General features: G+C 43.6%; 1 protein-coding gene across 5 annotated transcripts in view; it reads left to right on the forward strand.

Annotated features, from left to right (window-relative positions):
* SMOX (spermine oxidase) overlaps nucleotides 1-16,928 on the forward strand; it is a 133,675-nt gene extending 116,747 nt beyond the window's left edge. For 2 of the 5 annotated variants that reach the window (XM_085577476.1, XM_085577479.1), the window contains 2 exons: nucleotides 11,465-11,533; nucleotides 16,660-16,928. The gene's annotated coding sequence lies outside the window, so the exon portion shown is untranslated. Of the gene's footprint in view, nucleotides 1-11,464; nucleotides 11,615-16,659 lie in introns of all 5 variants that reach the window. The other 3 variants (XM_085577477.1, XM_021535757.4, XM_085577478.1) reach the window with 3 other exon arrangements.
* Nucleotides 16,929-17,392: the final 464 nt, after the last annotated feature.

Raw genomic sequence — 17,392 nt, forward strand, 5'->3', positions numbered from 1 at the left:
ACAGCCGTGCCGGCATCCCCGGCACTGCATCCCAGCAGCAGCATGCCCTGCCAGGCTGGCATGCCCTCCCTTAGTCCCAGCATCCCAGCAGGAGGATGCCCTGCCAGTCTGAAGTGCCCCTCTCCCAGCACCTCACCACAAGGATGTCCTCTATATGGCTGGCAAGTCCCTGCCAGCCCCAACATCCCACCAGGAGGATGCTGTGAACAGCTATCCTGTCTTTCCTCAGGCCCAGCACCCCACCAGGAGAATGCCCTGCCAGCCTGGCAGTTCACCCCCAGCATCCCAGCAGAAGGATGCCTTGGCAGGTTTTCTTTGTGGTCCTGCATCCAGCATCCCTCCCATGCCAAACCAATCCTGACCCCTCAGCCCAGGAATCCTCCCCGGGGTGCAAACATCCCATCATGAGCTCCTTCCCAAAGCAGAAGGGACAGTCATGGTCTTGCATTTGGGGACAGCTCCCTACCATGACTGAACCCTGCAGCAAAGCTTGGACGCAGCAGCTTGTGACTATAACATAGAAGTATAATATATAGGAACATGTTTCTGGCTAATTTAAACAGGGCTGAGGTTTTTTCCCACTGATAAAAGCAGATCCTGTTTACACTGGTTTCCTCCCAGTGACCTGCCTCCATACATTGTGATGGGGACTGACCCTGCTGGTGAACAGGGACTCTCCCTCAGCTTCTTGCTACTGTACACAGGAAATATTTCTTTGGAGTGTGTTTATCCATGATATTTCAACTTTATTTTTCTTAAAAAAATAGTTGCTTTATAGGACAGGCCAAGTGAAGAGTGGGATGATTTAACTGGTGCTGTCAGAGCATGGGAGATCTGTAGATTCACTGAGTATGAGAGTGGACAAAAAATATTATAGATTCTTTATTCCTTTATTTCCCTTGATAATCATTGCAGGAAATGACACATTTTTGATTTTCCTAGTTTCTTTCATGCACTTTTTTCTTCCTTATTATTTCACCCAACTTCCTTGAGCTGGGTTTTTGGCCTTGCCGAGAACAAGAGAACTTGAAAATACAAGAAAATAGGAGCAAATACTTTAAAAGGAAAGTGTTTATAAGGATGCTTTTGCTCAAAATAACACACCCGGCAAACACTTAACAGTTTTTTTAATGTGAATTAAAAAAAAAACAAAAAAAAACAAACAAAAAACCAAACACCCAACACTTGAGGTCAAATTAATTTTCCTTATATTTTGATGAAAACATGTCAGCCACCAAAATGAAGGATTGTTTCTTACTGGGATGCTAAACTCAGCATGGGAAGATCTCATCCATGGAATTTTGCAGCCCTATCTTTGCAACAACACAGATTGCTGTGGAGATATATTTATCTCATCTAATCTATCCAGTGACACCCAGAGAAAAGAAAACATGAGCCTCACTCCAAAGTGAAGGCTTGACTGAAGCTTCTCATGTACAGCAGGATTTTAACCACGTAGGAAGAAAAGAGAGGTTCACTGGGGTGAAGATTTTGTGTCTGCCCTGATCCTGCCTGTTGGAACCCTGGTGAATGAGAATTTTAGGCTTTCTGTGCTGACAGGCACTGACCCCCAGGAGAACTCTGCATTTGGCCTCAGGCTGTGGAGAAGGCTTCCAAAATTGAATGATGGAACTGGGATTGTGGGTGTGGAGTTTGGATAGAAATGTGTAATATCACAGGGTGGAAAACCTAGAGTTTAAGCTTTTAGAATATAGTCATATATATAAAGCAAAATGGAGGTTTTAGGGCAGAGACTGGTCCTTCTCCTTCTTTCTCCTTCTCCTTCTTTCTCCTTCTCCTTCTTCTTCTCCATGGTTTTGGGTGGTTTTGTGTAATTGGATAAAAAGTCCACATTGCAGGCCATGGACATAGGTGGTTGGTTATTGGGTTAAAAATAAAAATAATTTAGGTGACATTTCTTAATTGGACAGTTTATCCTTAAAAGGCCTTGTAGAGAGAGAGATAGGGCTCCATTTTTAGCTTGTCAGAGTGAAGGGCTGCAGAACTCAGGGTTTGTGAGACTGTAACAGAGACAAGAACTAACAAACATCCGAGTCTGAACAGGAAATACCATCTCACACATCTAATCCTGACCCTGGCAAAAAAGAAGCAAAAAAATCCTCACCTGCCCTCCCTGGGTGAGCTCTCCTCCTCTCCTGACATCTCCAAACACAACTTGTCCCTGCTGCTGAGAGGCTGGGGCTGGTATGGACTGACTGCAGCGTTAGAATGGGGTGCAAGGATGGGATGGGAGAGAGCAAGGAGCAATTTTTGGTGGGGTTAAGAGCCTGGGGACTGTCACATCTGCCCCAACCACACAGAAAAGCCTGAAGGTTGCACTGATGCCTTTGCCCTCCCCACCAGGGCAGGGAGAGATCACAGCCTGTGCTGTCAGTGCAGCTCAGCTAAAGCACATCAGAGCTCACTGCCATCCTGTCACCTCCCTGCTTTTCATCTGTTTCTCTCCAAATCAGGGCCATTATGGTTAATTTAAACTAATGAGGAACAGGTTTTTGTTGATGCACTTAAACCAAATAAAAGTGTTGGGGTAGGTCTGCATGGAGGAATTGGAGGTAAACATATGCAGGGGTGTGTGAGCACCTGGGATCTTGCCAGTCAGGGGATACAGCTCTTCCCTCTTAATGCTTTCATCCCTTTCCTCCCTCTTTTTTTACCCTTTTTGGGGAAGAGGCTATGCTGGGATTGAGGTAGTGCCATTTAGTGATGTGAACAGGGCTCTTTAGCTAGATAAAAAGACACACACGCTCCTGATGAACAGTGTTTGTCACGCTGTAATTACATGTCATGCCCAAATCTTAGAAAGGAAAGGCAATTTTTTGGTTCCAAGCACCAGAGCTTAAAGGATTTTGATCAACATTTGCAAACACTCTGGGCTTTATACCAGGGAGAGTGGTAGTGTGGGTGGAAGGTGTTGCTGCCCATGGCAGGGAGTTGGAAATAAATGATCTTTAAGGTCCTTTCCAACTCAAACCATGATTCTGTGACTCTGCCCTTGTTCTGCAAAGGAAGATTATCCTTATCCGCCTGCAGCATCTCCTGGATCCAGAGCTGGGAGAAATGGATCCTGCTCACAGCCAATGCAGAGCAGAGGCAAATTTATAAAATATTTAAGTGTTTGTAAAGGTGGGGTTGCCTTGCCTTGGGCAGAGCATCCAAAAATCCTCTGGAAAGCCAGGATCAATCTTCACTGCTTGTCCCTCTGAGGTCCTGTCCAGCTCTGCTGGCTCCTGGGCTGCTCCCAGGTCTTCAGGCACATTAAAAATGAGCTAAAAGTGATTGCAAGGGATGGTTCAAACCTGTTCTGCTGCACCTTTTGTTTCCAAACATGGGGGATCTGGAGAAATTTGAGATCAGGACAATAACTGGGAGATGTAATGAGCAAAACCTGGACGGGGCAATTGCTGCAGAGCATTAGAAATGTGGGGAATTTTGATTTTATTATGAATGAGGGGTAGGGTGTGGATAAACTTTGTTGGTGTTGTGATGTTACTCTTTTTCAACCTAAATGATCTAAGAAGTTATTTTGACTTTGTTGGGGTGGATTCTTTTTGTCAATGTAAGTGAAGTCCTTGTGATTAATGCATGTTTTGTTCGTATTTTTGTATTCTTGCAGTTTTATTTAAGTCTAGGAAAAAGAAGGCAATGCTGTGAATGTTTATGGCTTAATTAATGAGGCAGGAAGGAGAAGCAAATAGCTTTTGTTAACTGAATGATAAAGGTGGGGGAAAAGAAACTTTGAGCATCTCCTAATGATATCTACCTGAACCTTCTCAGATATGGATTACAATTCCCTTTCCTTCCTGCTCCCACAACCCATCCCAGCCACTATCACATCTCACTACATTTACTATTTTTTCCCAGTTTTCTCCTTTTCATGTGAATGTGGATGCTCTGGGTATGGTTTTGTTTTTAACTGTTTGCTCCCCTACTCGAGTGCTGTGATCCCAGAGCAGACAGTGGAGATCTGGTCCAAGCCCCTTTCCTGAAGATGATTTGTCTTTTCCAAAACCTCCCTTCATGGTGGCTTTCTCCTCCTTCAGAAGACTCCCTGTCCTCTGGGCTGGAAGGTTTCTGGTCTAGTCTAAACTTTCTTTGCTCCTTGCCAACTGATGAAGAGAGCATTTTATTACCTTCCTCTTGCAGGTTTTTAATTTAATTTTGGAGCAACTGAATAGGAAAGAAAAATGGAAAAATAATAACAGAATGGTTTGGGTTGGAAGGGACATCAAAGACTGTCTCTTTCCAACCCCCTGCCATGGGCAGGGACACCTTTCACTGTCCCAGGCTGCTCCAAGCCCTGTCCAACCTGGCCTTGGGCACTTCCAGGGATCCAGGGGCAGCCACAGCTGCTCTGGGCACCCTGTGCCAGGGCTCAGCACCCTCCCAGGGAACAATTCCTTCCCAATATCCCATCCATCCCTGCCCCCTGGCAGTGGGAGCCATTCCCTGTGTCCTGTCCCTCCATCCCTTGTCCCTAGCACCTCTCCAGCTCTCCTGGAGGCACTGTGAGGGTCCCTAAGCCTCTCCAGGCTGAACAATCCCAAATCTCTCAGGCTGTTTCCATTGCAGGGGTGGTCCAGCCCTTGGAGAATCTCCATGGCCTTCTTTGGACCCCCTCCACCACATCCACATCTTTCTGTGCAGGCAGGGTCTCGCTGTCCTTCCTTGGGAAAAGAATTGCCAAACTCCTGAACTCCTTTCCGAGCTCTTAGTGCAGGGCAGGTGCTTTGGCAGGTCCCTGCTGTGATTTACAGTGAGCTCTCTGAGAACCAGAAATTATTTTGGCTTCCTGGATGTAGGAGCTGACAGGGCAAGTGGAGGAGGGAGGCTGAGGCAAATTGGAGCCCTTCCAAACTCCAAAAATAAAAAAAAAAGGGGGATGAAGTGAGGTGACAAAGCACCTTTCAGGGCATAAAGTGAGGTGGTAAAGCATCTTCCAGACCACGAGTGCCTATGGACAAGAAGGAATGTGGGTTTCAGGAGGTGCAGCCTCCACCCCACGTCTCAGCCCCAGCCTGATCCAGAGGGCAGGAGCTGAGGAGAGAGGCTGGAGCTGCTGTGTGCAGGAGGACGAGCTCTGAGAGCCCTGCTGCTGCCTGGGAGGCCATGGCAGGTGGGGTGGGCAGATAGAACAAGCAGATAAGTGTGGTTTATAGGGCTGGTGGGACATGTTTGTTATTTCAGTGGGAATGTTGATGTGCTCAAAATGAAGCATTCCTCAGGGATGTTCTTTTTTTTTTTGCCTTTTGCTCTGTTAAAAGCCATATAATAAAACACTCCAATACCAGGCAGAGCATTTTAGACCCACGTTGAAAAACACTTTTTTTTTTTCAGGGAGGAATGAGCAAAACATAAGGCAAATTACTTCAGAATTACTGGAAGAATTAGCAATTAGCAGAAAAATGGCTAATGACCGTGTAAAAAAAGCCACCACTGATGTATAGAATGAAATAAATAACAGCACAAGAGATAAATCACAGCAGAACCAAAGATATAAATAAAAATGCTACAAAAGGTCAAAAATTGCAACAAAGAATTGCTCTGTTATCGCACAAAAATATTTCTGTTGGCAGTTTTATTTCTTTGCGAAATTTCGCTTCACCGAAATGCCAGCGTTTATTTGCCATTGCTCTGCATTTTCCTACCAATAACAAATCCAGGCCAGCAGCTGCTTCAAGTGGCAGGTGTGGAGTGAGCCCTGAACCAAAGCCCCTCTGAGTTGTCACCCCTCTGTCATGCCTCTCATGGTTAATTCTTTGTCTCATAAATAAAAGCCCAAGAAATGTTTTTTTGGAAAAGGACACCAAATTAGGACTTCATAGAATCAGAGAATATCCTGAGCTGGAAGGGACACACAAGCATCATTCAGTTCAACCCCTGACCCTGCAGAGACACCCCTAAAATCCCACCCTGTGCATCCCTGGGAATGTTGTCCAAATTCTCCGGGAGCTCTGGCAGCCTTGGGGCCGTGTCCATTCCCTGGGGAGCCTGGGCAGTGCCCTGCACCCTCTGGGGGAAGAACCTTTTCCTAAAATCCAACCTAAACCTTCCCTGGGACAGCTCCAGGTGTTCCCTTGGGTTCTGTCATTGTCACAGTAGAGATCAGAGCAGACCCTGGGGAGGAGCTGCAGACTCTGATGAGTGTACCCTTAGTCTCCTCTTCTCCAGGCTAAACCAAGCAAGGGACCTCAGCCACTCCTCACATGGCCCCTCCAGACCCTTCACCATCTTCACATCCCTCTTTTGGACACTCTCTAAGAGCTTTATATCCTCCTTGTATGGCCCACAAAGAAGCTGTCATGGCATCATTCCATCCTGTCAGTCATAAGATAACGAGAAAACTCAAAAAAGCCATTGATTGTCCCAACAGCTGATGTTTTGGTGGACAGGGAGTTAGAGAAATGGAAGTGTTGGGAGGAGAGGAGGATTTGCAAAGAGGATCCTGAGTGTTTGGCTTGAGGGCTTGCCTTTAGCAATCAGGAGCAGAGGACACTTGCAGGGTGATGCTGGGTGGCCAAGGGGTTGCTCTGCTGGCAGAGGTGGGGCAAAAAGGTGACACAAGTTTTAGTCTGGGCCAGGAGAGTGCTTTAGAAACAAAGTCATGATCTTGATTCTGATAAAGCCCCACAGACTGAAGCCTTTTTGTAATTCTCTTTTTATGACGCATAAATAAAAAGATAAATAAATATGTACTACTTCTATAAGTTCAAGTCACATTGTAATTTTTCCCAGGAGCTTGTTTGCTTTCTTAAGGGAACACAAGGAGCTTGCAGGCTTCCATGCTTCAATTTAACACAAGTAAGTAACAGCAAATATTAAAACATGGCACAAAAAATGAGTGGCACAGGCTCAGACTAAAATTAGACTGCAAACTGGGTGGTGTTCCTCAATTTTGTCTTCAGTTGGAATTAACCAGAGTTACTTTAGGAGCTACCTCGTGACAGACTAAAAAGATCTGGGTTCAGTGTGTGTGAGGCTTTGGGTTGCTTTTAACAAGCCACCTAAAACAATAGAGGATGAGGCATGAATTTCAGACTAATTTATTTCTGTGGCATTAAGGAAGGTCACCCCCTGACTGGGCTCCTCACCTCATGTCCACCTTGGGTTAGAGTCAATAAAATGTGTGCTTGAAGCTGGTGACCTGAGGGCAAGGACACATGGTGGAGGCACATGAGGTTGTCTCCCTGTGAAAACTTCACCTACAAGATGATTTCTCTTGCACTGATGTCTTCAGTCACCAGCTTTGTGTGTCTGCTACTTCCTGGTGGTGGTTTCTCTGTTTTCTTTTTACAGAAATATTTGGACTGAGCTCAGCCATCTCTTTGCATCAGAATCTTCAGGGCCTCTTTGGCTCTGTAACATGGGCAGTGAGGGGTTGAGAGAGTTCCATTTCTTCTCTAATGCCTGGCTTTTTATTTCTGATCAAATGAATTCCATTGCAAAGTGGAATCCTATGGAAGCACTGACAGCAGCAGGAGAACATCTTCTCATCCCTGTTTCAGCACCTTGTTGATAGCTCAGCCTCCCCTGATGTTCCCATGGAAGTCAGAAATGCATTTGTGGATTTTTTTCACTTGAACCCTCATGTCCTGCAAATCTCCCTATTAATCCAACAAGAAATGTCCCCTTGAGTGATGCTAATGCTTAGTCTGGGAATATTATTTCCAACAAAGAGATTGCACCTGAGTAAATATCCAGATTTGAGATGTATTTGAATAATATCTCTAGCTGCTGGTCTGAATATTGAATCTGATGCAACCCACGGAGCTAAAAGAGCAATGAATTTAGTACCAGGCATAGCAATGGCCATGTGAAGGCATTAGCCAGATGTTTGTTTTTAAGCAGGGCACATGTGGGATTGCCTTGCTCTCTTTCCCCTGGCTCTCAAGTTACTGCAGGGCTGCATTTTCAGCTTTAGAAGCCAGAAGGGCACAACTGATTTGTCCTGGCCAGTAAAAGCAAAACCACATTACTGAGAGCTCCCTGGTCTGGAGGTGAACGGGTCAGAGAGGGCCCATTACGAGACGTTTTGCTGAAGGAATGACCTTATTGCAGTGGCTCTGCTATTTGGATGGCAGCATCAGTTTCTTATGAGCTGTTCTCCAGTGATCCTGGGCTGCTCTGTCCTTGCAGCCCATGAACTTGGCCTTTCAGGGCAGGGCTCTCTGCTGGAGAGGGGAGAACGGGCAGTGCATAATGAAAAACTTGCCTGGGGCTCCAGAGCTCGGAAGAGCAGCTGCTTTGGGAGCCAGGGGCTGTATGCAGATTTATTTTCCAGGTGAATGCCCTTCCAAGGATGTAGCAAGGCTTGCAAAGCTTAAATGAGATGCCTTGAGTCAGACTCACCAGTGTAAGGATGGCTGTTCAGGTGGGAAAGGTTACAGACCTGCAGCTTCCAAATTCCTTCACAGGTGGTTTTGCATTTTGGTACAAGTCCTGTTTCTGCAAATGAACTTTGGGATTTGGAAAGCATCCACATGGTTCCCAAATCCCATGGAAGTGCAGCAGCCTTACCAATGGCTGCTGAGAAGGGGAGATTGTCACCTTCTCCTCTTTTTTGCTGCTCCAAGGGGCCTTGGGCAGCACTGTTGGGTGAATTTTTAAACACAAAGCTGAAAGTTTTTGAGCAACCACACAGTGATTGTAGCATACACCTTATTTCCTGACTTACCAGGTAGATCCAAACCCCAAAAGTGGGATCAGATCTCACACCAGTGAGGAAGTAACCTCATTTACCAATGCCTTTCAAATGATACATTCCACATGGAAGGAAGGGGTCAGAATGAAATTTCAGAAATATTTTGCATATTTTCCCACAGTTAAAGACAAAGAAACAAAGGTATTAACCAGGATCCTTCAGGGAAAGGAGCCAAATTTTGTTTCTCTACATCTAGATTTCCTGGGCCAGCATGGTCCTTGTTGAGCCAGGCTCAGTTGCCTCTCTAGGCTGCAGGTTGTGAAGTCTGAAAGAACTGAACTTTGGTCTGAAGATATTTTGACAACACCAATGTGCAAAGAGCCACCATTTAACAGAGGCCAACTTTGCCTGGAGGTGTCCCACGTACCTCCCTCTTTTTCCCTGTCAAGCATTTCCTTGGAAGTCATAGAGGTTTGGGTTGGAAGGGACATTAAAAATGATCTCAGGGCATTTGGTAGGGTCATGATTTTTTTCTGGTTATTAATTCATAGGGTTTCTCAAGAGAAATCCAGGCTTGATATGTAGATCAGGAGTGAAGTCCCAGAAGGACCTATTGAAACGAGTCCTGATCTTGGTGGTCAGGGATCTTGAGATCTAATGAATCAATCAGACGAAAGATGTGACTCCCAAAGACTCCTGGAAAATGCTTTGGAGAAGACAGTGAATTATCTGCTTGCATCAGCTATGTAAAGAGCTGAATCAGGCCAAAGAATCAGTCATCATTAAAAATATCATCATCATTTTTGGAAGGGACTAGAATAAAAATATACAGAGAGGAAAAGAATTAAAATACATTTCTGGAAAAGTGTGTGTTATCAGCAGCTTGACAACCAGTGGGAGAAAATGGTACAGATTAGAGGCAGAAACCTGGGAAGTGAGGAAGAGGGAAATTAGAATATGCTGAAAAACAGTAGGAACCCTACACATTTTTTCCCAGCTTCTGGGTTGGAGCAGCAGCTGATTTCCACAATGCAGGAATGAACAGGGAAGTGCAATAATCTGATACAGATGTCCCAGCAGTGAGTGAATCCTTGGTTTTGACAGCAGTTCTCTGGAATTCAGGAAATTATTGTGGTTAGATGCTAATGCTTTCTCCTGCTTTGCTTTGCTTCCAGGATGAGGGAAAATAAAACAGGAAAAATGAACACAGATGTTATGGAAAGCTGAGAGGCTGGTCATGGAGTTTGTTTTTCCCTCCTGATGTTTGAAGCTGTGTTTGCTGGAGAAAGTGTGAGGAGCAAATGTTTGCCTTAAGTTCTATTTGTTTATGGAGAATATAACAGCCAATTCCTAGAGCCAACACTGACCAGAATTCAGCTCCTCACCATCCAGGAATGCTTCCTCATTCCAGATAATTCCATGTATTTGGGTGACATTAGCAGAGTGCTGAGGGGTCAGGAGAGAGGATGAATGTGAGCAAAATTAGCATGAAATAGTATCTTGTTGAATCCTAGGAAAATAACTTGTTTAGGAGAGCTCTAACCCCCAGGTGAGTATTTTCAGCACAACAATACATGAAAATCTCTTTGTGGAACAGTGGCTCACCTCTGATCACTTCTTGTTTTATGAAACAGTTGGGTGCAGCACCGTACTAGTGAGAAATTATGGATTTTCCTGCACAGTGGACACATTTTGACAATGATGGCTGTGGCACAGCTGCCAAATTATGATTATCTAAGGTTGGATATTATTTTGGCTGCAGATTAGCTGTTAAAGCAAAATTCAGTCAAAATTGCCAAGTAATGCATTAAAGGAGGGCAAAAGGGCTGGTGAGGATGCCAAAGACAAAGATAAATAACAGGAGAAGTTGTGGATGATCCATCCTTGGAAGTGTTCTAGGCCAGGCTGGGCTTTGGAGCAGCCTGGTCTAGTGGAAGGTTTCCCTGCCCATGGCAGGGGTGTGGAATGAGGTGATCTTTAAGGATCCTTCCAAACCAAACTTTTCTATGATTCTGTGATTCTGTGATATCAACTCTACCTCCAGCTGCAGGAAGAGCATGCACTTGGATGTTCTGGTGAGAGTTTAGGTGGTAAATACTCAGCAGAGCATACAGGTGTGTGACCACATACCTGCTCTGCTCCTTGGTTCTTTCCTAGGCTGTTGCCCCTGCCAGAGAAAATTCCCCAGATTTTTTTGTCATCCCAGCAAGGCCACTCTTCATGTTCATACTGGGGAAAGAGGAGGAGCGAGGCTGTTGCATGTGATGATCCACTAATCTCATCCCCCCAGAATTTTCCATGAAAACAGAATAATGAAATTATTGAATGAAAACCAGAGATACCACAACCAGCTATAAGCCAAGCAGCAGGACTCAGATAACATGTAGAGCAGATTTCAGGTCTTCTGAGTTTCCATCAGGCTTCAGAGAATCTTAAAGGTTGGAAAAAGTCTCCAAGCTTTGAGCAAACACCAATCAGACTGGGGCACTGCGTGCCGCTGCTCGTTTCTCAAACACTTCCATGGATGCTGAAAGAAGCCACCCCCTCCCTGGGCAGCCTGTTCTACCCTCTCTGGGAAGAAATTCTTCCTAAATTTATCTTCTTTTTATGGTATTGGTGAAATGAAGCTTAAAAACATATGGAACTGACAAAAAAGGGACCTGATGGCAAAATTTAGTGTAAAAAATCCCTTCATGTTCATAGTTCAGGTAAGTTTCTTTGAATAGTTCCATGGGCATTGGCTAATTCTTTAAGAGCAATGAGCTGGATTCATGAAGGAAAACCTAATCTGGATTTTTTTTACAGCAGCTTGAAGAGGTGAAGCTGAATGTGGTGAGAATGGTGTGATACATCCAGCTGGAGCAATGCCTTCAGGTGTGTCATTTCAGGGACTGAAGGAATTATCTCCTGTCACACAAGACACCTAAAAATGCCACAAACTCTTAGCTGTAACAGGTAATTCCATAAATATATTGGATTTCTATGAACCAGCCTAGAGCTCAATAGGCTCAATAGGGTAAAATAACAACCCCACAAAAGTTAGCAGTGGAAAAGCAAACACAGACTATTGTGGCACTCCATAAATCAGGAAATTCTGAGTTGAAAGCAATGGTAGACTGAGGGAATGGGCTGGAGGATGTGTCATGTTTTCATGCCATGTTCTGGCTCTCCCTGACTCTGTACAAGGCAGACAATTTTAAAGTCAGCTCCAGGAACATCACCAGTGGAGAGCCCTTCCCAACAAAATGCACATATTTGATGCCTCCCTGCCACGTGGTGGCACGTGGAAGGAAGGAGTTGTAAAGAATTTCAGAAATATTTTGCATATTTTCCCACAGTTAAAGACAAAGAAACAAAGGTATTAACCAGGATCCTTCAGAGAAAGGAGCCAAATTTTTTGCTTCTATATTTAGATTTCCTGGGCCACCATGGTCCCTGTTGAGCCAGGCTCAGTTGCTCCTCAAGGCTGCAGGTTGTGAAGTCTGAGAGAGCTGAACTTTGGTCTGAGGATAGGGCTGATGTGTGTCACAAGGTTGTGCTGCCCCTTCTATGCCCTGATCTACCCCAAACAATAGTCTAGGACAAGAGTGATGGGCTCAGTGGGTGCCAGGACTGGCAGGAAGGGAGGTGGCCCTGCCATGGGATGGGTCCTGGTCCCACTCCTGACCCCAAGGCAGGCTCAGTGGGTGCTCAGCTCTATAAGCCAGGCTGAAGGAGGGGAGGGGAATCTGGGACATTCTTCTGGAAAGCAGACTGATAGATCTGTCCCAAGACTGTGAAAAAGGGCCTGAAGCTCTTAACTGAAGTCTGCCTTGGTCCTCTTCGCTTTTCTGGCCCTGAGCATTGTATTTTCCCATAATGACTGGTTCAGGATCACCAGACTGGTTAATGACCTGGAATAATTTCATAAGAGATGAACCCAGACTGGGATTCAGCCAAGACACATAAATGGTTCAATTACCTGATTAGGGGATGAACTTAAGCCAATTTGCAGGCAAAAACAAGGTCTGTGGGATTTAAGTCAGTTCTTATCGTGGTCATCATCTCAGGACAAGAAATGTAAGAGAGATGAATCTCCCTGTGGTTGGCAAAGATTAGAAAATGTGTTGTTTCCTTCTAACATGACATGCTTAATTCCTAAGTATCTGCTGGACAGCCTGGGTGGATTCTTGCACTTAGTGACTTTCCCAAAGTCAGCAAAGCAAAGTTATATCCTTCCAAACAATGTGCTCAAAGCAGCCTGCTCCTATTAGGAAAAACTACATCACTGAGGGATTTGCTTAATTGGAGCTTCTTTCCAGAAACTGGGTTGGCTCCTCAGTGGCAGATCCCAGTGATGGTCATGGAATTGAGATGTGTAACCAAAGCAGGGTGTGATACAAATTCAGATTACTGGGATGTTCATCCAAATGCTCTTACACAAGCTGGCTTATTAATTTTGTACATTTGTGTTGTACCCCATTCAAGGAATATTATTTTAACTAGATGCACTCAAATCAAGGTGAAGAAAGGAGCATGGTTCACCTAAAACACTCAAAAAACTGCAGGATTTTATCAAAATTCACAGGCAGTGACTCTTTGCTTAACAAAAACTGATGGTAAAGCCACAGGATGCCCAGGGAAGATGTGGCTGCCCTGAAAGTGTCCAAGGCCAAGTTGGATGGAGCTTGGAGCAACCTGGGCTGGTGGAAGGTGTCCCTGCCATGGCAGGGAGTGGGATTGGATGATTTTTAAAGTCTTCTCCAGCACAAACCTTTCTGTGTTTCTAGGACATCTTCATCAAGTGCCAAAACCGTCTTCCAACTCTGTGTGAAATGTAGCTTTGAATCCATTTCTGAAAAATTAGCTGAATTAATCACAGTGATACCTAATGAAAGGAATTCTTTGACATGTCTGGAAAGGAGAGTGAAGCAGGGTGTGTAAAGAAGCTGGAAAAGTCTGGATGTTTATAAGCCCTAATTTTTGATGGGCAGCTAACAAAATAACCCCAACTAGCCAAACAAATCTAAGCAAAGAAAAAAGATGTTATGACTTTTAAAAGAATAGGTAGAAACAGACTGAGAACGTGAAAAAAGAGGAGAGTCTATGTGAAACTAAATCAGTATGAATGAGCCTTAGGAAAGAAAGGGCAAGATATTGATGATGGTCTTCAGAAAAATGCATTTGCTCAAATGGAAGAAGTTAAGACCCCGAACAGAAATTTTTAAGCTGAAAAATTGTGGAGAACTGGCAATGCCTTAGGAAATTTCTGTTAAAGTAAAATATACAGACTATTGCAACATGGAAAACAGCTCAAGGAAGTTGTAAGAAACTTACTTGTCAGAATTAGCATTAATGAAAAGAAACAATAAGTCAAACTTAAATGGGAGAAAAAAAAAATGTATTAAGAAGGTGTTTCAAAGCATCTGCACTTGACACCATTCACCTGTGTGTGTTATTGATGGTAACTGGAATATCCCACAGAGTTATGGAAATGACATTTGGAAACTTGGGGTGTGGCTGAGGTGGGAGAAGAGTTACAGGGTGCCAGTCTTTGGAAAGAAGAATACAGTGAGTCAGCATCATTTCAGTTTTCAGAATAATCTTGAAATAAATCCTCAATCGGTAAGTGTGAAGAAGACAAGAGAGGGATGAATAACAGCCAAAATTTAATTTTTTTTTTTAAGGAGAACCTATGCTGAAGAATTTTGATTTCTTTTTTTTTTTTTTTTTTTTGACAAAACAGTAGGCCTGGAGGATTGGGAAAAAAAATCCCATAGATATTAGATATGACTTAAGGTCTGGACTTTATTTATTAATAGTGTCCTAAGCAATTTTGAGAATTAAAGATTAGATAATGCTGCTATTTGTTGTACTGGAATTTGTCTGAAAAACAGCAAAGCATTCATAACTGTTCTCTGAGAAGTATCAGACCACAATGATGTATTAAGAAACAAAAACATAAATCTCCATAGGGCAAGCACCAGTCATCAATTTTTATTAATGAGTTAGAAATTCTGCAGACTGATCACATTTGCAACCCATGTGCACATGCAGAAAGACAAGACTGAAATCCAAAATTGTCTGGATTGGAAAAATCATCTGGAAAAAAATAAAGTCATGTTCAATTAGGCCAAATGTAAAATTCCAGCCCCAGATGGAATAATCAGCTGGGTGATGCAGCAGAATGGATGAATGACAGCAGCACAGGAGGAACATTTGTCAGGAATTCTCACTGCTGTGAAAGAGGAAAGTGCCCTGCAGAGATGGGAATCCATCAGGGTATAAATAAAAATCAATCAACTTCATAACAACTATTTTTCTCTCTTAAACCCTTTTAATATGACATAATACTCTTAAAATGTGTGTAATCATATTGCTGCAAATCTACTGTAAATTATTTTAATATTTCCACATTCTATGATTTTTCAGGGTTTTGTGTATTGTTATTACCTCTTATTACATGTTTAATTTGGATAGTAACAAAAAGAAGGAGCATAGAGAGACAATGGGAAGATTTTCTACTGATATGGTTGGTTTTGTCACAGAACTCCTGGTGACTTTGGTCTACAGAATATTTCTTGTTTGTGATGAGCTCTTCTGTTAATTCAGAAAGGAGATGACAGAGGGTTGTTGATGGTAATGGGTAACGCACGAGAAATTTTTGGCTGGCCAGAGGCTCTCCCAGATTCTGGGTGGTGCCACTTTTCTAACAAAGGGGACCACAGAAAACTCCAGGTGAAGAAGGATTTAGAATTTAGGCACTGTGCCACATTCATTTGACCACATTTCTTAGGTCCCAGTCACTCCCCTGGGAATGAGGATGTCTGGCCAACACTCTGGCATTGGCTGTGAGAGTTCAACCAGAATTTCATGGAACCACAACTTCAAGTTTTAGTTTGGAAGGAGCCTCCAGAGATCACCCAATCCAACACCCTGCTCAAAACAGGTTTCATTAGACCAGGTTGTTCAGGGCCATGCCCAGATGGCTCTGGAACAACTTCATGGAAAGATAATTGCTTTTATCAACTGTTTTCCCAGTGTTTTTTTAGAGGGGGTGAAGGGGTGAATAGCGAGATAATTTTGATCCTATGATAATCCTCAAAGCCAAAAATTCAAATGATACAAGCTAAAGATGCTGAAGGGAATGAATTGCAAGAACAGAATAATTAAAGAAAAAAAAGAAAGAAAAGAGAAAAGGATGGGAAGCAAGAGGGAAAGAGTTAATTCCCCCTTTTGTGCAGATTTCAATATGTACGGACAAAAAAGATAACAGGGTGCTAATGTCCCAAGTCCTTGACTGTTTTGATTGGCACGAACAGCAGAACGAAGTCAGCTATAGTTAGATCTTGTTCCTACATGTCCAGACAGCTCCGTAAAAACGCAGGAATTTAAGGAGGGGTGAATCCTGCCAGCTCTTACCCAGACATGTGAAACTGCTGAGTCCAGCTCTGCTACCTCGGTGAGGAAAAGTTTTCAAGACCCTGTGCCAGGCGAGTCCCTTAAACAGATTTGTCTGTGATCCTTGCTCAGCAGCCTTTCCAAAGCCTATCCGATTCCCAGGCCCTTTGGAAACCTCACCTGGCATGAATTCCATTTGTAGTTACAAATGCTGTAAATTATAGGTGTCACATGGACTGACAGCTGCAAAAAAGGGCTGTTATTTTTCATACTCTATGGTCAGAAATAACGAGTCTGCTCGTGGGCCAGAAAGCATGATTTCCCATTTGGAAGAATTTAAAGAATTAATTGTTTGGCAGGACAAATGTACTTGTAAAACTAGGCGTCAGAACACATTTTGCCCTTTGATTCCCTCTAAAATTCTCAGATAAACCAACTTAACCCAGATACACAAATCACACACATCAGCTGTCCAGCAGGGAAAAAAAATGCTATGGCTAAAGGAATAAATACTCTGGATTTTAAAGGAGATGAAGCAACCTGAGCGGTCTGAAATAGTTTTTGGTCCACAAACAATTTAAAAGTATTTTAAGCAATTTTTTTTCTTGGTTTTTTTATAGGTTTCTCCATGGTTATTGAAAATTTTGTGCCTGGGATTCAGAGAGAGTTGGTCAAGAACCACATACATAGATCTATTTCTAATCCAGGGATCCAGAAAATATCATGAAAACTTGGCAGAACCTGAATTCAGTAGGAATCATTCCTGCTCTCCACCACTGTGCTGAAAATCGCAGCAAAGCATATAAGGAGGATTTATGTACAGACCTATATATATTTACATGTGCATTGAAAAGAAATAAAATATTGGTTCGGGTTGATTGATTTGCAATAGGTTGCTTCAAGCAAAATATTTTTTTTGAGAAACTCTGAACTAAAAAGGCAGAAGAGGAACCGGAATTCACTGAGATCAAGAAATCTGGCAGCCACATCACATTTTGGGAACACTAAATATTCCCAAGACAAAGAGCAGCTTGTTTCTGGGATGTGTCACCCAGTTTACAGCTGCAGCAGATGTAACCATACATATATGGAGAGGGACTTCTTCCAAGAGCAGGGACAAGGAGGGACAAGGAGGAATGGGTTCAAACTGAAAGAGAGTAGGTTTAGATGGGATGTTAGGAAGAAATTCTTCCATATGAGGGTGGTGAGGTCCTGGCACAAGGTGCCCAGAGAAGCTGTGGCTGTCCCTGGATCCCTGGAAGTGCCCAATGCCAGGCTGGACAGGGCTTGGAGCAGCCTGGGACAGTGGGATGTGTCCTTGCCCAGGAGGGTTGGAATTGGATGATCTTTAAT

This window comes from Lonchura striata, chromosome 4 (genome assembly GCF_050655825.1).
Source record: "Lonchura striata isolate lonStrDom1 chromosome 4, ASM5065582v1, whole genome shotgun sequence".
Classification (NCBI taxonomy): domain Eukaryota; kingdom Metazoa; phylum Chordata; class Aves; order Passeriformes; family Estrildidae; genus Lonchura; species Lonchura striata.